At 35.2% G+C, this 23,794-nt stretch overlaps 2 long non-coding RNA genes across 3 annotated transcripts in view; one reads left to right on the top strand and one right to left on the bottom strand.

The window, feature by feature from the left end:
- LOC136789032 (uncharacterized) overlaps window positions 1-23,794 on the bottom strand; it is a 761,292-nt gene that overhangs the window by 583,256 nt on the left and 154,242 nt on the right. The gene's annotated exons all lie outside the window — the stretch shown is intronic.
- Window positions 385-10,031, top strand: LOC106043739 (uncharacterized). 2 transcript variants are annotated; one of them, XR_010827870.1, is made up of 3 exons: window positions 385-3,513; window positions 5,697-5,852; window positions 6,992-10,031. It is a non-coding gene; the product is annotated as an uncharacterized lncRNA (long non-coding RNA). The 2 variants fall into 2 exon arrangements; XR_007160010.2 differs by lacking the exon at window positions 385-3,513 and adding an exon at window positions 3,651-3,764.

Here is a 23,794-nt window from a genome sequence, read left to right as displayed (position 1 = left end):
CTGAATTCAGGCTCATTTCAGTCTTCACACAAAACCACAGTGTTCACTCCCAAAATAACACTCTTCTGCCTGATGTCTCTATTCATTCATCTATACCCTTTTCCTTTCATTAATGTTTTCAAAGTGGAAATGCTGAATTCATTGTCATTAGACAAATATTACTGATGATTAATCTAGAATGTGGATTTTTTTAAAAAGATTTGGACTAAAATGTAAAACAGTCAGGCATGTTTCATTCCTTAATAATTTAGACTGGTCCATTGTAATTGACCATGTAAACAGAAAGTAAGAATGTTCCTCTCTTCATTTTGCAAGTTCCTAAACAGTCACCTCCAGAAACAATTCTAACACTTTCCAGTTACCACATTAAAATACACAGCAAAATATAGCTCTCCCCTCCATTTTCATTACTCTGTAATGAATGAAACCTGCTTACAGTAGGCTCACTTTTCAGGTCACTAAAAAGTCTAATAGAATGGTTTGGATTGGAAGGAACCTTATAGATCATCTAGTTCCAACCCCCTTGGTTAAATAATGATCACACCTTTGAACACAAATGGTTTCATATCATGATTTGCTTTTGGAGGGATCTTTTTGAGGTGGTTATAGAGTGACTAGCCCAGTTTTGCTCTGATTTTGTCTTTTAGAAAATTTTACAATGATACGGTGATGACTATGATAACTGAATCAGTCAATGTCAGTGACTAAACAAGTCACCTTCAGAACTTGAAGAATAAAATTAGAATGAGATATTTGTTTGATAGAAACTGCTATGGCACCAACATCAGTCAAGTGTTGCTGATTTAATACATTCAGAGAAACTTCTAGGACTAACTCCTACATATTTTAAAGTCTGAATAAATTTAACAGTCAGAGAAAGGTATCTTTCAATCTGAATGAAATTCATTCTTTCATACAAAAGACTTTGGAAAATAAGTACTCTGGAGTGAAAAAAAAAAATCACCAAAAGAATCTGGCTAATGATTTTATCATCTGGAATATTTTGTTGTTGCTCTTATTGTTTATTAAATTTATTTTATTTATTTATTTGTAATGGAGCAGCTGAAGCAATGTCAGCTAATGACGGGGATTAGCAGCATTGGAATAATTGGCAGCTTGTAGTTGTAGGGACCAAAGACATTTACCTGAATAATTTATGGACAAAAACTGACAGGAATTTCCTAAGAGCAAATAAGTCAGGTCTGGGGGGTGTTGTTTACCTGATGCAATCACATCTGATTGACTGGGGAACTCATCTGCAGCTGATGCCTTAAAAGCCCTGGAGAAGGGTTTATTACATGCCAGCCACACATTCTTTGTTGTACCTCATCACAGTTTAATTATTCATTCATCATCTGGGTGTCACTCATTACAGAAACTGTCCTGGAAGAAAAACTACTCAGGGCACGCTTTTTAAAAATAATTCCTCCCTCTGTGTGTGTGTGCACATGTGGTGTCACATTAGTAGAGGAAATTATGCCCCTTTCTTTTGGACAAAAGGTTTTTCTTGTCTCATTCTTCCATTTGTCACTCAAGGGAAGATCCGCAAGACTGAGGTTCCTTTTTTTATTGTTCCTAAATACAGTCCAAAGCACAAAAGGTAGACAGCCTAGCAGATCATTTATTTCACATCAACAGCTGCACACTCACTACAGAGTCAGAAAAAAGATGAAGGAAATAAGTATGCAAAGTGCATCTTAATGAATCTGTAGTAATAACTCATTACCGTCTGTTGATCATCTCGGGTCTCGGAAATAGAAGGAGTGGTTTCTTGTCACAGCTCCCTGGGCTTCAGTCTGCATTGCCAAGCCCCTCGTGGCATTGACGGTTTTGTACCTCAGAAAGAAACCCACAAAGGCCAGAGTCCAAACTACTTTCTCAAGTCTAATGGCATTTTCTTACTTGGGCTCAAAATGCATTGGGCAAAACAGTGGGAAAGCTTACATCACTACTGTACAGGATCTAATCACTCTCTGGGTTCAGAAAATACGGGCTCTTATCCCTGATGTTTATATAGCACTAACAGTTCTTAAAATTCACCAAATGTTGAATTTATAATGAAAGAATTCATTGGAAAATCACTTTTTGAGAAAATACTTTTAAAACTTCTCAAGTGAAACTATTGAGACCTTTCCATTTCTCTTTCATTTCATCACAATCTCTGGTGTAAGTGGCCATGTACTCACTATAAGTGAGCTATAGATACGTGGTTCAAGTTGTATATCAATACACCAGTTGCGTGACAGTATTTTCTCTGTCACTGAAATCACACTACCCAGTGACATATATTATCCTGCTTAATGCAGGTTTTATCAGTTATCTCAGAGAAAGTACTGCTAGCTCTGCTTTGCTGCTAAAGCTAAGGGGAGCGTGTGCCAAGAGCTCACCTCACCCTAGTGTAACTGGAAAAATCCTTGTGCTCTGAAAAACCCATCGTCACAGAGAACAGTGAAGGGTTGGCCAATCCAGATAAACTGTACTAAGGGTCTGCAAAAGCATGGGAAGGACATCTGTACAAGATTATGAGTTTATGGCTGCACTGAAAGAGGGCTAATTACCCTAGTTACTAAGCAGGCTCTCAGGGACACACAGACACAAATCAAACTGACAGCAAGCTGCATCTGCAGCTGTGTACAAATGGGTTTAACTCCCAGAGAGCTTAAAAGAGCTCTGTTCTGTTCCCCCTGAAATCAACATAAACTTGACTATTATCTTTTAGAGTAGCTGATATAAGAAAGCAATAATAAAACAGTGGAAAGTGAGTTACAAGTCTGTTGATTTCCTGTAAAAATTGAGCGTTACAGAAATTCAGTCTGCAGATACTGATAGCCTTTAGCAGCTTTATAAACCATCAGGCTGCTTGGACAGATGTCTAAGTATTGGAACTATTATGAACATTTATATAAGAAAGTGTTATTTTTATTTATCTTCTCTTTATATGCTTTGTCCACTTTGCTGTACAAAACTATGATTATACACACAACCTTGTATAGGTTGGATGAATGCCTGCTGCTTGTTGAAGGTATTATTAATGTCTCTTTTTTTTTTAACTTTTCATTAAAACATTGATTCTTCGAGCATTTATTCCACCTTGAATTCATATATTTTTAAAATGTTTTACATAGTTTCAGTGCAAAACAATGCTTAGAAGTATACAGGAAATACTTTTAAAGAAATGTAATGACTATATATAGTGATTAATGAACAGAATGTTTTAATTTTTGAGACCTGAATGTGAGAAACAAATTTCTCACTGTCCCAGTCTTTGTCCTCTGTGTAGAAACTATTTGCTCTCTTCTTCAGTTTCATGGATTGTAAGGTCAGATGTACAGACATACTTCTTGCTTAATGATAATAATGTGCAGATCTTTTCAGCATTAACTACAGATTGAAATTCAACAGCAGCAGATGAGAAAGAGCATGACTTGTTTAGAAAAGCAACCAACCTGGATTAAAGATTTTCTAGTGAGAAGGCAATCATAATCCTTAAGATATTCACATGATTAATTACAGGTAAGGATGTTACCTGTAACTTTCTACTTTGCATTTTTCTAGAAAATCTTGGATATTGTAAAATCTTTACTCCTTAGTTACATGGTCCTTCTGATAGCAGGTATTAAGTGGGTATCTGAAAAGACCCTGATCATGTACTTACTGTCCCCTCAAGTCTGAAACTAATGGTATACTGCTATTGTCCTAGAGGAAGAGAGTGTAGCTGAGCTGAAACCATTGCTTTTACAGCTTCCTGGATGTGCACTGATGTGGTGAGTTTACTGACATTAACAGACTGTTAGATAACCTTATCCTTACTCCTTATATTAAAGAAAAGTGTGTTTATTCCCAGAGTCTAATACAATTGACCAATATACACGTTAAGTCCTTGAAATCAAACTGGCACATGGAACAGAAGTTTTCATGACTATAAACTCATATAGATGCAAAACAACATCCACTTTTCTAATCTGATTTTTTTCCTCCCATTCTTTATTCAAAGGTTTAATAAGCCTTTTTGGCTGCAGCATTTCAGTGGAGCTCAAGTTCAGCAGTTCATCCAACATAATACAGCTATCAGCTGATATTTTTTAGCAATGGCTTTTCACTTTCTTTAGTCTCCATTCTATTTCTATGGCACACACAGTCTGTTGTTTTTTTTTTTTTTTTCCCTGAGGTTATCGAGGTGCCTGAGAACTTATTCAGATTTTCTTCATTTTTAGAAGGAAAGTACACACTAGAAATGTTTCATTGTCAAATATGGAGCATATAAAGGATTGAAAAGGCTTGACTTTTTAAAATTAATTTTTAATGCTATCAACATCCAAGATTAGTTTGTTGGTTAATTTTCTCATCACGGCTATGCAAAGTTGCCTTATGCCACCTCATCTACAGACTTCCTGAACCACAGCTCCTCCTAAGAATTGTAATTAACATTGAAAGACCCATTCATCAGCATTGTTTCCAAAAAAGTGTCAGCTGTTCCAGTAACTGATAAGATATTTGAAGAAGGTTAGTGAGGCTTTTGGAACACAAGAGTGGTTGTCTGCCAACTCAGGAAGTTGATTTGTTCTACCGATCTTAGGTGATTTATCCCACTTCATCTTATACTTCATCTTATATGAGATGGTTTGTTTTAAGGAATTGCCTCTGCCTTCTCTATAAAGAGAGTTAGGTGACTACATTAGATAAATAGCTATCAACTAGGAAAATCTGAGTGATGTGAATCTCAGACATTGAATTATTGTGGCTGGATATGTTCGGGAGTCTCAAAACTGAAAAAAAAACCAACAACCAGACAGATAGTCTCAAACAGTATGTAAGTCTACATCATCTACACATAATAGGGTAACTTAAAGTCAATTAACAGCTTGTGTCATACTGATTTAGCAGAGAGAACTGAACATATATAAAAAAAAAATCTTAGAATAATACTACAACAACTCTTGAAATGCTGATCAGAAGAGAAAAAAATGATTAAAGAAATATGTTACTTTTTGTAGATGGCATTACACAGGTTCTTCTAATCTAGACTTTTATTATATCTACTTTTTTCAAGATCTGTTCTCCAGCTGAGGGCTCTGCTTTAATTGTGGGATAGTGTTGAACAGCTTGGAGTTCCTGCTGCAGTTAAAGACTGTTATGACTGTTATTCTGGTAATATAGTCCCCAAACAGTCTTGCAGTAATTACTTGTATAAGATACTGGTTTTCACTAGACTTTTTTTCAGTTGCATCATTGCAACGTTCATACCAACACTGATAAGACAGTTTCTATTTAGGAAATACATAGGATATGCAAATAGTATGAAAATGCAAACTCTTTTCTTATCACTAAATCTGAAAAGTGGTAAAAAGAAAAAATGTAAGGATCTCTCTTTCCTTTAGGAAAAATTGAGAAATGGGTAAGAAAAGTAAATTCCTCCCTTTTCTAAGCAAAGGCGAAGTTTATCTTCACATACGTTCCTGTCTTCTAAGTATTTTTCCTTTTATTCTTGATGTCATGCCCCGAGATTAATGAGCTCCAGATGTTGCCATTTACCCCTTTCTAATTTATTTCCCAAGTGCTATAGATGTGCTAGTAAAACTAACTTAAGATGCTTGGCATAGAGCTAGTATCCAGAGGCCTTCCAGGTACATGGAAAGGCAGAGTATTTCTTCAGTCACATTTATTGTTGTTAATTTCTTTTTATGTCAAATACCAAGGGACAAGAAGGCAAGTTATGTTACAATGAAGATTAGCCAGACTAGAAGAACTATGTATTTCTGTTTCAACAAGAGGACATAACATTTCTGAGTTGACTCAGTGATGTGATATGCTGGAGAGAACAACAAATGAAAACAACCTAGGTATTCAGAAAGGTAACTGAACATATACCTTTAATGTATTAGAACACAGAAAATAGTAAGGTTCCTGGGAATTAAGGTTTTTTTTTTTTAATTTATTATTAAAATTATTTTATAGTTAGCTCAAACACATTAAATTTTTCTGATTTTTTTTTTAGCGTCAATTAATAAAAGATAAATTTCAGATGTGGATTTGTGCAGCTAGTGAAATCAATAATAATATTATGAGTGAAGAAAATAGTGCAGAAATTTGTTCTAATACTATAGGGGTGTGAAGATAGAGATCAGTTTCCACCATATCAATTGCTGTTGGAGAAAGTGGTAATTCAGCCAATGAGCCAATTTTTTTGAATCCCAGTCATATCAGCATTCACTTTTGGAAAATAATAAAATGTGGGTTACTCAATTATTGCAACTTTTTGACGTTAAAGGAACTGTGAGACTGTCATACAGTTCGCTAAAGAACAGAACTAAGAAAAGAAAAAAAAATCATTTTATCAGAAATTTACACTTTGGTTGTATTTCTCAACATGAAGCCAAATGAAAGATTGAAATGGTATGTTTTTACCATTGAATGGTACGTGGAGACAGAAAATACTTGACTATTATGAAATACATTCTTTTTAAGCACTTTTATTAACACACAGAAGTTTGCCCAGCAATTGGAGCAGAAGGGTGCAAAGAAGGAGGTGAAAAAGGGAGCCCTAGCTGAATTATGACAATCACTGTTACTGTCTTAGATATGGCAATGCCACGCTTTTTGCCAGCAGGTTTTGGAGCACGTAACCCTGCTAGGGTGGAGGCTTTGACACAGAGCTACAGATGGCAGGTGCAGCCCTCCTAGTTCCAGGCTTCAGGGAGAGCCTGGGGCCTCTAATGTCAGGAGAGAAGGCCCCCTGTCCTGCAGGAGATGTGCTGTTCCAGAAGAGCTGTGCCCCCAAGTTGAAGATTTTTGGAGAGGAAGTGAGCAGGCCATGTCAGGGAAGACAAAAGGGAGATGGACAGGTTATTCTCTGAGATGCACAGCTTGAAGCTAATGGTGTGCTGCAACTGGGCAAAGCATGACTGACAGGTTGAGAGAAGTGAAACTGAAACAAAGGAGGTTCCCCCTTGACACCATGAAACACTTTTTTTTTTTTTTTTTTTTGGTGCAGATGACTGAGCACTGGCAAAGGCTGCCCAAAGAGGTTGTAGAGGTTGTGGAGTGAGTCAAAACCCCTTCTGGACATGGCCCCAGGCAACCTGCTGTAGGTGACCCTGCTTAAGCAGTGTGTTTTACCAGATGACCTCCAGAGGTCCTCGTCTGCCTCAACCATTCTGCAATTCTGTAATATTTTATAATAAATCCTGCAATGCGACTGTGTAAATAAAACAGAAATACTGAGCATTGAACCAATGCAGCAGGGAATTCTCTAGTAGCAAAAAATTTATTGGGGCCACTGAGTAAGATACTGACTTCTTTCCCTGAAGTGGCTTTTTGGCCAGAGTAGATCCTTTCTGAAATTTTCTAAATGTTGTGGCCTTTCCATTTAGAGGGAAATATCCCCATTCCATCACAGGCAATATAATTAAGACAGGCAACCGAGTTTGTAATAGATAAAGAGGATATCAGGCATTCTCAGCTGCCTTTGAGTTACAGAAGGAAATACATGCTGTTCTGAATTGACTTGATGTGTTCTTAAGCTATTCAACAAACCAAATTTTTTCAGGTCAGCCTTCAGGTGAAGTTTCATTGTCACAAAGGATTTATTTTAGACAAACATATATATATATATAGTCCTACAGAATGAGTGTATATATGTGAATTAATACTCAATATACCTATATTTTAAATGTAAATTTCTTTATGTTGTGTGTAGTCTTCATAGCTCAAGAGAGTTAATCATATTTCAGCTACAAGAAAAGGTAATATCCCTGTTTGCATTATGTTATCTAACTTGTTTATTTAAGTTGAAATCAGTTAGTCAAACTCATAAAGCTTCCTCCAAGAGAAAGCATCCAAGCTAAGTTTACAGGAATTAAAAAAAAAAAAAAAGAGGATATAATAGAAATGGATTATAAATTCTTTGATAATTATCTTATAATTCTTTAGGCTTCTGAAATGCTGAAATGTATTTCTTAATCTTTTTGTGTTCAGGGTAGCTGAGTCATTTATAGTATCCTAGAATACAGAGTCCTGTTGTGGACTCAATAATGTAATGTAAGTTGGCAGAACTATTTTGTTTACCAAAATCAAAGTTGGGTTTTAAAGTTCTGCAAAGTGTACCACTGAAGACAACTGAGGTTGAATGAATTAATCTTGATAGTTTATTGTGGACTAAAAAAAAAAAAAACCCACATAAAAACAAACAAACAAAAAAAAAACTGGAACCACCCTGGGTGATGGTAATTAGGTTTTGAGAAAGAATAGTAAGTTTAAAGGGACCTCAGACAGTAAGAAAGTTTGCAGATGAAATTGCAATTTTCTTTTGTATAATTGAGTTTCCAGTAGAGTTAAGCATAAGAACAGATATTAATTTAATTTCCATATCCATATGGCCTTCTTGAAGCAGCTTTATTTGCCTGTAGATGCTACAGAAATTCTAGTTTCCACAGGACAGTCTTACACGTCCAAGGCATTTAATGTCATAACTGATGTTACAGAATTACAAAGTAGTTTTATTCATTAAGGTGCATGTCAACAATCCAAGTACTGTATAACAAAATACATCATCATAATAGTTGTTCTTACAGACAGAAATAGACAAAAGTGACTTAAAACTATTTGGGAGAAATCTTAAATAAAGTTGTCTTTATTGTGCAAAGTTCAAAATGTATTTATATTCTACACTACATCACACAAATGATTTTTTTTCTGTAGAAAATTTTATAAACTGAAAACTATAAAAGTTGTTTCTATACTATCAATACCCTTGGGAAATGGTATACACTTGAGCGACCACAGAACATGGAATTGCAACTCAATTCTGTTCACTAAAATATATTCTCACTCTAGTCTGAACTAACATATTATTAGCAAATACGTGGTGAGCTGGTTTTAAAGATCAGTTTATCTTCTAGTCTCTTTTGAAGCTCCTGTAGAAGCAGAAGTCCAGATCTTATATTTAACTATTGATTACTCAATTATAGGCTTCATTTATGTATACTTGGTGTTATGAGTTGTCTCTTTTCTTTTTTGAACATTTTTTTTTTGCACAGCTTTAGATCTCCAGTTGTAAAGAGCTTAAAGATTCAAATTACAAGTGGCTTCAAGCTTGTTAAGCACTCCTGAATTCCTTGGGTGACGGTTTGAACAGACCTGCTGATTTGCTTGATTTTAGCTTGTCTAAAGTTTTATTTACTTCATTTTTTATCAAATGCTTGTTGGAAATTTCTTCCTAATTGTTGGTGGACAAAAGTATCAAAGGTAATGGGAGTCTAGTCATAGGCTATGATAGGACTGACGTTTTAGTGTGTTCTTCTGTTTAACCTGTCTTAAAGATGGAATTGAAATATATATATATATAGAGAGAGAGAGAGAGGCAGCAGAGCTTCAATATTTTATTTTTCACTTATTACATTTCACATCTCATTTCTTAGTGTGCACCTAATTTATTCCCTGCTTTTGCTTGTTCTTTATATATAAAATGGCTTTGTAAAAACCCTTTTTACTTCCTTAGCTCCCTGGAAAGGATTAACTAAATATGCTTCTTCTTGCCTTTCGGTTTCCCTTGTCAACATTGGTGGCTTCTTGTACAGTTCATTCCTCCACTTTCAGTATGTATTGCTGCCCCACCTCAATGGTTGCAGCTGAGAAGTGACTATCTTAAAATATTATACTTCACTCCTTTTCACACTGAGCACTATTCTTCCAAGGGGTGATTTTTCTTTAGGTGCTTAAGAAGATACTATAGTTTTGGAGGTGCTCAGATATTTTTACAATTTTTTTTTTATAGTAATTTCAGTAAGCCTCCAATCCCTGTTCTCAGACAAAGCTTCCACTGTAACATACATTGTAAATACTTGAAGTAAAGTGGGCTGCCAAATATTGTTTGAATCTCTAGTATGTTGACAGTAGATCATGGTTTCCTTCACCAACTCTGGCAGTTCATGCTTTGCACCCTTTCTGTGATGCTTACTTCTTTTTATATGTGAGAAGCAAATTTGGCAAAAAGTCTGACACTGAAGCATTACAAGTCATTGTTATTTGGGATATAGAAGACGTATTTATTACAATAAGCTTTTAGCTAGTTACTTCACATTGTGGGTTACATAACCTCTCTTCAGTGATGCCTGACATTCTTTGGCTTTCATTAGTTATTTTATATGTTACTTACAAAATGTTTTTGTTATTGTTTCTTTCCTTCAAACCCCTCTTTTAATATCATAGGCAACTACAGCAAACTGTTGGGTTGTATGTTCTTTATGTATGTGCATGACTTAGAATATTTCTTTTTGTGGTGAACTCTTTATTTCCTTGTTGACTTGGGCTTCTTTAGTAGTAATAAATCAGAAAAGCAGGCATTATCCCTTAGTGTTGACATGGTAAGGGAGAACAGACCATCCAGTGAAAGCAAGTGATAACTATTCTTTCCTAGTGAAACTAATCCATATCAATCCTAACTCAGGTTTCACACCCTGCAGCAGCTCAAAACTTCATTTTGAAGAAATATGACAGCTCTGGGATTAAGTTAATATTTGTTGGCTTTGACTTTATCCAACACTTAGTAGTTTCAGAAATCAATTTTAACACCTGTGTGATTCACACAGGAATAAAATAAAAGAAATTGTGGATCAGAGTTATGAGAGGGATCCATAAAAGTTATGGCTCAGAGATACAAGGATAAATAGTGAAGAGATGAGAGTATTAAGAAAGGTAGACATTTCAGGCTCTAGAAAAATCACTTCTCTTCATCAGAGAAAAAAAATTAACACTCCTCTGCCTCTCACTTTCTCCAGCTCAGTAAAAGCACCATTTGATGATGCCTCTTCAAATTATAGAGAAGTTTTACATTTAAAACAATTAGTTACAAACATATTAAATTATTTAAAATCTGCAGAGTTACGATGTTACAAAATAAGAATTACTACAATAAACGTTTGTATGTACAATTTTTTGGAACCCCGTTTGTATATGAATTATTAAACTGGTTCTTCACCTCACAATGAACAAGAGTTTAGTATTTTGGTTCATCCTCATTATCGAATGTATGGTTAAGAACTCAGCCATTGCCTGCTCTCTGGGATTTGCAGTGAAAACTAAATCATTCATATCCTTCTGAGTACTCCATGGGCTGATCAGTGGAAGTCCTTCACCAATGTTGCATGTACCTTCAAGATAATGTCTATCTGAAATGGAAATAAAATCTCTCATCACAGTGTAAAGACAATGTCTTAGTCCTGATTCCATGGTTAGACAACTTGCCCAGCTCTTTCTACTGATGCTGCAGGAGATGTATTATTTTCTTTTAAAACCAGGCTGAAAGTGTTGGACAAACACAGATATCTTTCAGTAAGTTAGCATTTCCAAGCTTTCCAAGAAAGCAGAAAAGCTGGGATTAGCTTTTTGGAAGCCTCAATTCAGATTTCAAATCAACATTTTCAAATCCATACGTCTTATCTTCAACAAAAAATTTCTATTCATAGTATACGGGTTATGTTGGGTCAGTTTTTTCTCCATCCCAAATGCTAAAAATCATGTAATTCCATAGAGATTAGTTCAAACTTGGTGTAAAGATGTTCATTGAGTTCAGGTACTTAATGATTAGGTTGCTTGCAGAATTGAAACACAAGTCACGAGAAAAAAGGTAATTAAACAGAAAGGTTTATAACAGCATGAGTTCAGATGAATTTTCTGAGGGCTAACAAAAAACTTGTAAATTAATAAAATGCCTTCTTCCCTTCTTTTAACTTGAAACACCTGCCCCAAAATGTCACCCATATCCTAGATCTGTTCAAATGACTAAAAGAAAATGTCAGAATATCCAGCAGGGACAAAACATCACTGTTCTAGACCTCAATCTGACAAAATCCTGAATTTGGAATTCCAGCTGGAATTTTGCTTCCTCCCAAAATTACAGTGTATCTCTCAACAGAGAGCTACTATATGAAATTTCACCTCATTGTTAAAGTTTGGTAAAAGATAAGCAAATGAAACCTACAACTTGCAGTGGGAGATGCTATTATGTCTTTCTGTCAGTTGGCTGAGTTTGGTAGATGTGAAGCAGTAGTTAGAATAATGAAGAAGTCAAAACTATTTACAAGGTACCTACAATGTGAGTATTGAACTTCACATGGGAAAAGATATTGGAAGAAAATTTATTGAATTTATTTACCGTTTTATCACTAAAACCAAATATTTGAAAGAACTGTGATGACTTATAACACCTCTTCTTCCATAACCAGTTTTAACTGCTCAGAAAATATGCAATTCAAATTGTTACTCCTAATAATATTATGATTGTTTCTGTGTAAAGCTTCTACCAGCTAATATCACAAAATTGTTTGGTATTTAAACACAACTTTGACTTCCCCTCTTTAGGACTGCCAAAACAAATCTTTCTGCAAGAAGCAGAATGAGTTAAGGAAAGAAGATAAGATGTTTTTAGTGTCTGTGGATTTTTGCACTGAAATTTGTGGCAAAGTACTCCAGACTCTGTATTAACAAAGGGCTGTATTACTTAGTAATATTGCTAAAATTATAACCAAATTATTGCTAGGAAACACTAACAAATCCATTAGTTGAATCCAAAATCTGTCAGTATTTTATTAAAAAAAAAAAAGGAAAAAAAAAAAGAATTTAAGCAAAGAAAATGTTTAAATGTTATAATAATCTTGTAAATCCAGGAGGCACAAACATTTGAGCTATTTTTAAATGTCCCTTGAGAGTATAAGTAGCAAGACAGAACACAGAGTCACTTCTTCTCTGTAACCCTAAAATCAAAGGGAAGCACTGAGAGCGATGTTCTGGGGTTTAACAAAGACTTTAATTCCATTCTGCTGTATCCAGGACCCTACAAATTGTATTACTTAGTAACCTTATGAAACTGTTTTAGACATTTAAGAAAGATGTAATCCGTATAAGATATGATACATAACATACAAAACAAAAACAAAAATAGTAAAAAAATACTGTGTCAGCAATTAGATTAAAAAGTACTTTCTTTTAATACCTGAGTGCTTCTTCTTTTTCAGTATTGTCATTCAACTCTAGAGTGACTGGAGTTGTCAGGGCCTGACACAGCTTTTCCTATTCCTCTCAGTTTCTGCGCTTTTGGCCAACTCCAATACAAGAGAAACCTCAGACTGCTTTTATGGAAATAAAAAGAGAGGAAGCCTGAAGGAGGTACTCCCTCAAAACATTAAATGCTTTGTAGATTTAAAGGCAAAAGAACAGTGCAGGAAGCAACCTGCTGCTCCAGGGAGTTCTATGACATTGCATGTTGTATCCCACTTGTCATGAAAACTAGCTTCTCTGAAACTATACAAAGACTTGTTTAAACATATCACAATTAGGCTACGGCTGAAACGTTGCTTTAGCTAAGTGAAACAGTTTGGCCTGTGAGACCTTATCCCTTCTCTTTTGTATTTCAGGTGCAGGTTGCCCCTGCAGTTCTACCAATACAAAATCTAGAGTATAATTCTTCAGCAACACAAAGTGGTGGTTTTGCCACAGTCAATATTACCTGCAGAGTTCTTTGTGTACAAATCCCTGCAGTGCTCTTTTGATGCAGGAGAGCATTTGGTGTTTGATAAGAACAACCTTCCCTGGGCCCATAAAAGACACAACAGAAATAGAAAATGTTCTTTTAATTTCAAATAATTTCAAAACAAGAAACCTTGAAGATTTGGCCAGAAATCAGTCTTACAAGCCATTTGATTTCATTGGAAGAACAGTAGAGTAAACATTTTGGAGACTTTGGACCTGTGGGAGCGAAAGGTACTCTTTTTATTAGTATCAGGATTTCCTCTTAAAGCTGTGAACAGGTAATAACACCAATGGTGTATTTTGCTACTTGTCAGCTGGGGTGTGGACCACCACTTTAGCTCCTCGTGTATTAACTATAGTACAACTAGGAAGTTTTTTTCATTTACATTTATTCACCACCATTGTGTAGTTCCTACTATTGGTCCTAGTGTGGTAATGTTCTGGTGCCATTAGTGGTATTCTGAGTTACCTAGAAAGTCTTTATGTAACAATAAAAAGATTTGATTATTTCAGAGCTGACCCATGTCATCTTAGATAACTGATTTCAAAATAGCAAGCAATTGATAGCTTACATCCAGTGTTTCCATGAGGAAATTCTGGTCACATGCATAAAATTTTGTGAAAATGATTTCCACTTCTTTACCCAAAAAAAGCAAAACTGAAAGAAGATAAACAAATACTAATTCTTCTGTATACAATACTCCAGGATAGAAAGGGAAAAAGAGCTAGACTGAATCAGTCTTGGAACTTCTTTGGAAATGTGTGAACAGCAGTTCACAATCCATAGCACCTTCTTAGCATTCTCATAGAATCATAGAATATCCCGAGTTGAAAGGGGCCCACAAGGATCATCGAGTCCAGCTCCTGGCTCCACAAAGGTCTACCCGAAAATCAGAATTCAAACCATATGACTGAGATCATAGACCAAACACTTCTTATACTCTGACAGACATGATGCCCTGACTATGTCTCTGGGGAGGCTGTTCCAGCGTGTGACCAACCTTGCAGTGAAGAACCTTTTCCTGATATCCAACCTGAACCTCCCGTGTCACAGCTTGACTCCATTCCCTCAGGTCCTAACACTGGTCACCAGAGAGAAAGCTCAGCACCTGCCCCTCCACTCTCCCTCATGAGGAAGCTGCAGGGCACCATGGGGCCTCCTGTCAGCCTCCTCTTTTCCAGGATGAACAAACCAAGTGACCTCAGCCACTCCTTGTATGTCTTCCTCTCTAGGCCATCTTTTTAGCCCTTCTCTGGACACTCTCCAATAGTTTCATGTTCTTTTTTGTACTGTGGTGCCCAAAACTGCACACACTACTTGAGGTGAGGCCACACCAGTGCAAAGTAGAGTGGGACAATCACTTCTGCAGATCTCAGGTCTTTCATCTTGTCCTGATCATTCTGAAATGATAGAAAAGTCTATGTGCAAACTCAGCTACTCTTTCTAGCATAGGTGGCATACAACACTCAGGATAATCACCTTAAAGTATGATTCAATTTATGTGTGATTCATGATTTGGGCACTGCAGTTGGCAACTTGTTTACTGTCTCTGAAAATCAGATCTCTCTGAAACAGGACACTCAGCAAACAGTCATCCCAAATCAATTTTTATTTTTGAAAATGTTCTGTTTCAGAACTAACACATTTATTCAGTACATGGGTTGCCGGAAATTCCTCTCTGACTGCAGTCTTGACAATAACCTCATTACCCTGAGTCCTTAATGTGGTTCATTGACCTACAACATGAGTTGTTCCTTTCTTCCAGTTCTTTCTCCATCTCACTGATAGTTCACCACAGGCCAGACTTTTTCTTTCCACCAAATCTTCTTGTATGACTGATTTATATCTTTGCTCAGATCATTGTTGTCAGATTTGATAAGACAGCGCTCTCCGGAGCTGTGTGACACCTTTCCAACCTGAGCTGAAAAGAGATATACCAGAACGTGTAAAGACACACTTTTATCTCATGAACATCACTACCACCACCATCCCTGATATTTTGTAGGGGAGACACTAAAATACAATCTCAAAATGAGCCTACTGGCTGGCTCCTGGCATCATTCACTCTGTTTCAGCCTTTCATTTGCTTTATCCACATATTGCATTGTGGTAGTAGCAGAAAAGTAGGTAGGATTTTCATTTCTATACCTCTGTGGAAATTTTCATAAAAAGGGCTTCCAGATTAGAGAGTCTTCAGGTGTTTTCACTGTGTGCCTGTTAAATGATAACAACAGCTGGGATTGTAGTAACTGATGTAGCAGGTGACAATTCTTCGAAAGATTGTCAGCTATTATTTTGTTGTCACCTCTCCAGAACACTGTTAATAAGGAGGTCAGCAAATCCTGAAGGATATCTGCCAGAAGGGCATGTTTTCAAAAAATAAGAAATTATTTATAGGGTGCTTGGCTGCTTAATGCAAACTACATCAAGCCCTCTGCAACTTGACAAATGTGTCACCCAAACTGGAAGATGGTAGCTATTTCCATTAAGAAAAATAAATAAATAAAGGAAAAGAATGACTAGTGAAATGCATATTAAAGGGAAAAAAAAATCCACAAAACAACAACTTAGAAATATTTTAGCTATAGTTGAATGCCTTCAGTTGAGCTGATAGAAATTTTATTTGAATGATTCTTGACAGGGAGACAGGTGGCCACATTACTTAATTTTGTCTGACTTGGAGGTCTGTATTCCAGCGGAGTAAAAGAATACACTAATGTTAAGATTAGGTAAATACCAATAGGTATCCAAGTAGGATGACAGCAAACAAGGAAATGGAAAACTACACAGAATGTGCTTTAAAAAAATACATTTTTTCATTTGTGTTTATGCATTTTTACAGGAAACATTTTCCTTCTTGTTGCAAAGTACTCTGCCTTCCTGACACCAGGAGACTTACCAGCTGACAGGCATAAATGTTGCTACACTCATTGATTTTACCAATACTGGGTAAAAGCATTGGGTTCTGAGAATAAGGAACTAACTTGGGAGAGGTTTTCCTTGACACAGAACAACTTACTACACAGAATTGTAGCAACCTCTTCTTTCTTTGTTCCTTACTTTAATTCTTGATTATCACAGGTGTGGAAGCATAGTTATTTATAGAAGGATGCTGAGTCACAGTATATAGACATTGTAGCAGAAGCAAGCCAAACAATGCTACTCACACAAAGACTGTGCATGATATTAATCTGGTAACATTGGAAAATATTGACATACTGCAAATGGCTTCCACTCAACTCGCATTTCAAATAAAAAAAATCACAGCTTTCTGAAATATAGTGAAATGTTTCCTGAGACTTACTTTTTTTTTAAAGGTGCTTAAGTTATATTGTAAAATGAATAGCAGACCTCATTTTTTCTAAAGAATAAAGGAAGAAAACAAGTTCTAGACTCAAAAACAAATCATTCTGAGCAGCCCAATTTGCAGAACTGCTGGGAGCTAATACATAAGGTTTTATATAGTAACTATTCCATTCATGCATTAGTTCTGGAACTCTCTTTGATTAATTTGTGTTAAGACAATTCAAAAATTATTCTTTGAGAATACCAAGTTAACACTATTTTTAATCACACCTTTCAGGCAACTTGAACTGCAGGTATATCCCGCAAGTTCTATCTATATACTTGAAACTGGTATGGAAACCCATGATAGACAAAGGGTCACTGGGTTTTTTAGGCTGTAAGAATCAAGAAATAACTACAAATATAGTTAAACAGTCAAATACCAGTATACATTTCTATAAAGTCAGCAATCAAACAGGACTATTGCTTTTTCTAATGTACAGCTGTATCTACTCTTGAATGCTTTAAACCTTATCTATGTGTGCTGAGAGAAACCTGCCATTTCAGACTGACAGTTAGCAGCAATATAAACTGCTCAAAACCAGCCCAATTTCAGACTGACAGTTAGCAGCAATATAAACTGCTCAAAACCAGTCCAGAATAGCTAAGAAATGCATATGTATTTGCAAAAGAAACAGTTTAAGTTGCATGTTCATCTGTAGCTCTATTCATTCTTTAATTTTTGAATCGATCTTTGAACTGTATGCTTTTTGTTTGGTTGCTTTTTTTTATTTTTGGGGGGGGCAGGGGGGAAGAGGAGGAGGGGAAGAATACTATTCTCAACATATTTTTCTGTTTTCCAAAGTTTTTGTAAGGTAATATTCTGTTTTGTGAAAGTAATTTATTACCATACGTGAACACATTTTTCATTGCCACTACACGTTTTTTAAAATTTAATGTGGAATATAAGTACCTTAGCAAAACATCTTGCTAGGGAATTTGGCATCAGAGTTGAATTCTGAAAATAATTTCTTGCTAGTCTTTGCTTTTCCTAAACTGGATTTTGATTAATACCATGAAGTGTTTCCAAAATATTTGCTTGAATTTAGTTCACATCGGCTTTGTAATTCATGAGGGAATTTGCTTTAGCTCCCATTGGAAATTCCAAGGCTTGAGAGTGAAAATTTTGAGAAACATATCTGAACCTTGCAGTGTTGATTAATTACCTCAGAAAACAGGATAAATCAGACTTTGTTTCTATGTTGGAATTATGCCACCATTGAATCCTGGCATGGACAAGACAAGTACAAGGTAACACTACCTGCAACTAGAACTTAAACATCTTCATCGTGTGTATGACAAAAAGTTATACTGAAGCTACATGTGCAAAAAAATACAATCTAAATGGAACCTTATCATTACTGTAATGATGCTAACAAGGGCTCTGTGTAGTAATTTATTCATGTATCATTCAAAAAACTTGGAAAGGAACTTTTCCTATTTCTATTTACCACCAATTAGTAAAGGGATTCTAGCATTTCAACAAGCAGAAAGAGACCAAGTACACCACTATAACATCACTAATAAGAGAGAGAAGTAAGGAAGAGATAAGGTTAACACTAAAAACTATTTAATAATGAATTAATTTATTTATACTTCATCAGTTTATTCATAATGATTATTATATACTTGTATGTTATTCATTATTATATTTATAAGTACAATTTATAAATTCATAAATATTTGTATTCTATAACTAATTATTAAATTATTTAAATGATTGCATTATTAAAACAATTTGTTGTTTTGAATAAATAATGTCCTATCACCATAGTTTATAGGAGTATAGACCCATATCGTTTAAAATTAAATATTGTAGCTGTGCAACGTAAGCCTTCTTAATTCTTATGTATGCTTTCCATGGCCGCTTTTGTAAGTCACAAAAATAAATATTGAAGAACTTAAATAGATTCTCTTACAGAATTAACATAAATAGGGAACTTCTCTTTGTATTTCACAACGCACAGTGTTTGTTCTCTATTTCTGCTGCCTTCTAGAATAAAGACTCAAAGGTCTTCTAGATGAGTAGAGAATTCAGAAAGGGGAAAAATGCTAACTCTGTGACAATAACATAAAAAATAAATGTTTGAAACTTCCTATCCTGATGACACACATTTAATTTTTTTGGTCTACGCATTACAAAACAGCTAATCAGCAGGCATAACAGGCATTCAGATGACAAATACAACCCTTCTGGTAACTACTTATTTATCTGGACTTGTCCTCTTCTAAATCTGATAAAATAACTTTAAGTTAACAGTCAAACACCATTCATAACTGAGTTAGTAATTATATCAAACCTGTGGCAAATCATCATCCATTTTACTCAACATCTTCTCAAAATAAAAAAAATAAAAAAATAAAAAGTGTTTTTATCTCATTAATGGAGATAAAACTGGAAAAGGTGGAAGTCAGTTCACACCTACAAATAATTGGCTTGAAAATATAACGGAAAGAACCCTAATTAAATCCTTCCCCTAGTACTTAATTATGGTTTTTTGTTTGTTTGTTTTTCTTTTGTTTTGTTTTGGCTTTCTGTTCCTGTTAATGATGCATTTTATTAAGTATCGTGTTTTAGAGACAGTATCTCATTAATCTGAAAACTGAGCATCTGAGCACACTACTCTGTTCTTTTGCTGCCTCTTCCTCTTCATCTCTCTGAAAGCTGTATTTCTATGATATTAACACTAATTTTGAATTAGTGCTCAATTACAAAGTGAGTGTTTGACAGCCTGAGAGAAAGAAATGTAAAAGCACAATGCATAACTGTGTTAACAAGTATGGTATCTCTTCACTGTTGAAATATCTTTTTTTTTGAAACAGTGATGAGTGTAGACAAGACATATTTTTGATACCGCTTTCAAACCTCATGAGAGCTAGAGAACTTTTGGAGGGCAGAAAGAAAATACACTCCAGCCAAGGGAAGCAAAGATGATTGGGATGGTCTTTGTGTGATAGGATAAATTATAGTAAATAATAATAATGGTAAATGGAGTGAGTGACCACTGCTCTTGATCAAGCTTTCAAATTAACTTGAACTGATTTAAATATTGCTTAATCTGTTTCACAGTAATCTTACAAAGAAATCTTTCATATAGGTGGTTAATGAGCCCATGTATCCAACCTTTGATCTCAAACTCAGATTTTTTCATTTGGGTAGTTCAATAGATATCAATGGTTTTCTCATGGGATGGACATTAATTCACGTCAGCAAGAGGTTGCGAGATTGGATCATGTGCACCCACAGTGAATTATTCTATATTGAAATGTGACAAGACATAGGAAACTGACATGAGGAGGCCAAGGATTTTAAGTTAACTCAAAATAAATAAACAAATAAATAAAGATTCCATCTGTTAGAATAAACTACTAAAACTTTTGTATCCAAGATTACTTTCCAGAGATCACTGCTTATAAACTGTTAGAGCTGACAGTCAGACAAGGTTTTTAATGACTATAGCATTAGTGCTTCCTTTCAAAATCCTAGGGTAAGAGTCACAGCTGGTTATGACAAGTAAGATTTATTTACTTTTTAAATGTCAGAGATATCTGATTCTACATCTGAATTTTGGCGACTGAGTTTATCATAAGGTTGACACCAAATGGTTAATATTTAAGAGCAATTTATGTCTTTAAACCTACAAAGTAGGTACATACAATATGGGCTTACAGCAAATCGTTATAGATAAGCCATTCACATACAGCTTATACAATACTTAAACTATGTTGTATTGCTTGTCTCATGATACAGTAGTTGCTAATTAAGATGCTACTGTGAAAACATGCTGAACTACTCTAACTTTATGGAATATTTACTGCCTAACTTGTATGCAGTAAATTTAATGTCTTGGAAATTACAATGTTATCATCAAATTAAACACCTTCACAAGGCTGTGGATTTACAATACAAAGGGCCATATCAGAAAGCCCAGCTTATTAAAGCAACCTCTAGTTTCATCTGACTAACCTTGAAAAAGAAATCCTTTATATTACTCTTAAAGCGACTTTTCCAAACTGTTCATTCAAAAGGAACATTTCACCTCTTCCAAACAATTTGTGAGTGCAAATGTTACTCCAACATTTGACTTTACCATTTTTTGAGGTGTTGGCAAAACCATCCTGTGAGCTGATGCTTTTTTAAGGATTTATTGTTGTATTTTTGTCGTTCTTTACTTCCAAGTCTGAAGGAGGTTGCTGTAGAGCTAAACATATTTTGAAACACAAAACTAACAGAAACATTTGAGAACTTCAGGTTTTATAGCTTCTCTCTCTTTCTCTTTTTTTTTTTTTTTTTGACTGATTGTGCACTTTTGTGCAAAATGGCCAAGCTGACATTTGTAGGCTATGACAATATGACAGCTGAGCTGCAAGTAGCTACTTACTTGATGAATGGGATGTCACATGTACCCACTATTATCAACATTGATTGTGGTCAGACACACAGATGGATAAGGCAGAAAATTACTCATTAAGCTGCAGGAAGAGGAAAAAGAAGACACACAGACCAACTGTATTGCTTTTATTGAGCCTATCACTCAGGGGACCATAGGAAAGATTATTACATGTGTTCAAAGACTTTAATAAAAATTGCTGCTAATCTAGTAAGAAAAAAAAAAGTCTATCTAATAAAAAATACATTGCTTGCATATGGTCTTGGGACTTGCATGGGGTCAACAATTCAGAAGCCAGAATCTGGATATAAAGAAAATATTTATTACATGTATAATAGAGAAAAATTCTTCTCACATATGAGTGCTCTTTATATGAAAAAACAAGGTAGCAGTCCTCCTTTGCAGCTTCCAATTTACATCCTGTGTCATGTTAGTGAATCAAAACCGACCATTTCCTTAGATGGTGTAGATTGGTTCAGCCTCGTATGCAAAAATGTTGGTTTTGATTAAAATGAGTTGTGGATTTGTCCTGTCCCTTTGCAAATGAAGATTCACCTTTGAAGCCTGTCCTTGTTCAGGTGCAGCAGATCTCTTCTTCTGCCTTTAACCTGCACTCTTTCCTACCTAGGGAAGGACATTCATTGTTCTTTTTTCTCCAAGTAAAATATTTTTTGTGGGTGTTTGATGAATACAGAGTATTTATCTATATCATTAGTATTTCCTAAAAAAATTTCCTTTTCCCATTGCCTTGGATAAGAATATTTTTTCACCTTCTTTCATCATACTGAAAGACTCACTGAACTTCAGATAAAAAATGTTCATTTAATATATTGGCTCAGAAGAGTAAGTCAAGAGAACACAAAAAGTATCAGGGTTTTTATGACCTCCACATTATTGTTTAGAGAGACACCTTGCAAAAAGAGACTCTCAATCAATGACTCTGTATAGAGTCTCAGTGTTAATGGCCCTGCTTCATGGATGGTCAGCTTCTAAAATTGATAGTAAGCCTATGGTCTCTAAATACACAAATCTTCAGTATCCTAAAATGCTTCACCACTATAAAGCCACTGACATTTTGGCTGGGAAAGTGAATGAACTTTCATATACATATTATGTTAGTTACATTATGTTACAGTTACATATTTTGATGAATATTATAGACTACAGGATTGTCCAAATAAGAGTAACTCAAAACATCCATGGTGTTCCCACCGAAGACAGGGGATTTGAGCATATATTTTCAACCATAAAATTAAACTACAGGGGATTTGATAATTTATTTTCAACCATAAAATGAAACTCCGGAAGTTTTTATATCAGCACAAAAAAAGGTGATATTTTTCCATCTGGGAAGGTCTGCATCTGTTTTTGAGAGAACAATCTTAAAGTTCATTTGTTAAAAACAGAGTATAAGTATTGGAAGAGATTGTACTAGTGTTGTTGATTATTTTGAGGAATTTGGAATGCAGTTTAATTTTTTACTACCAGCTTTTGTGCCTAATGCAGAAAAAAAGAAAAAGCTGCATGAGGTACTAGTACGCAAAGTATACTGAGGTACTGAGTATGCAAAAGTCTTCACAGTTTCATGATGTCTGAAGTTAATCTCTGAATTTCTGTTTCCACTGGATCATAAGTGCCTCTACTTAAGCAATTTCTGCCCTCTAAGGCAAATGCAAAACTCAGTGGAAATTGATGGGCCAGAGACCTTAGCTGCAGGTAGTAGTGATGAGCAGAAGAGAATAGTGGCTATTGTATGACTACCAGGCTTCCTGTAGTCATACATAGGTATCCAGAAACATGTTTTCAAGTAGGTGCTCCTACAGCATGCTTGTTTGAAATGCCCTTTTTGTGATCACTTCATTCAATGTGGATACACTACTGGAAATTATAGATGTATGTGTCACTAAGAATTACAGTTGGAGGTATTGCAGATGCTTTGCCGGGAGTGGGCAGGGTTCCACAAACTGATTTACAGAGTTCTTGAAAGATCAGAAATAGAAGACCAATGCAGAAAAGAAAAAGAGTTCAGCAGTGAGTGATTACTAAGGTAGATAGATTGATGAGAACATAGATATTCCTTTTTAATGTCACCAGTATTAATGACTAGTGGATTTTTTTCTCAGCTTTTATTATTTGATGGAATTGGAAGTACAGGCTAAGAACATATATATATATATATATATATTTAAAAATACAGGTTAAAATATCAAAGTTCCAGCCAAGTAGCTAAGTAGAGAGGAAACTTCTGCTCATAATTTCCATGCAGTTCCTTCACATTGTAAAATAACCACTGAATAAACTACAAATTAGAGTCTTAGTGGTTAGATTTCAAATGAGAAGCTAATTCAGCTTTTTCTAGAACAACTTTTGTTTCATGTCATAAAAGCATGACTATCAAAATATCTCAGCAAGAACTGCTGGAAGCATTCAGTTGCATCACTAGTCCTGTTCTGCCCAAAGCTCCTGTAGGTGTAATCACGTTCAAAACATGGTCAGCTGCATTTTACATACCTAATTCTATCCCTGTAACTGA

Source organism: Anser cygnoides, chromosome Z (genome assembly GCF_040182565.1).
Source record: "Anser cygnoides isolate HZ-2024a breed goose chromosome Z, Taihu_goose_T2T_genome, whole genome shotgun sequence".
NCBI classification, from domain to species: domain Eukaryota; kingdom Metazoa; phylum Chordata; class Aves; order Anseriformes; family Anatidae; genus Anser; species Anser cygnoides.
Note: the sequence above shows the minus strand (reverse complement) of the source record. Positions and strands in the feature narration are given on the sequence as shown.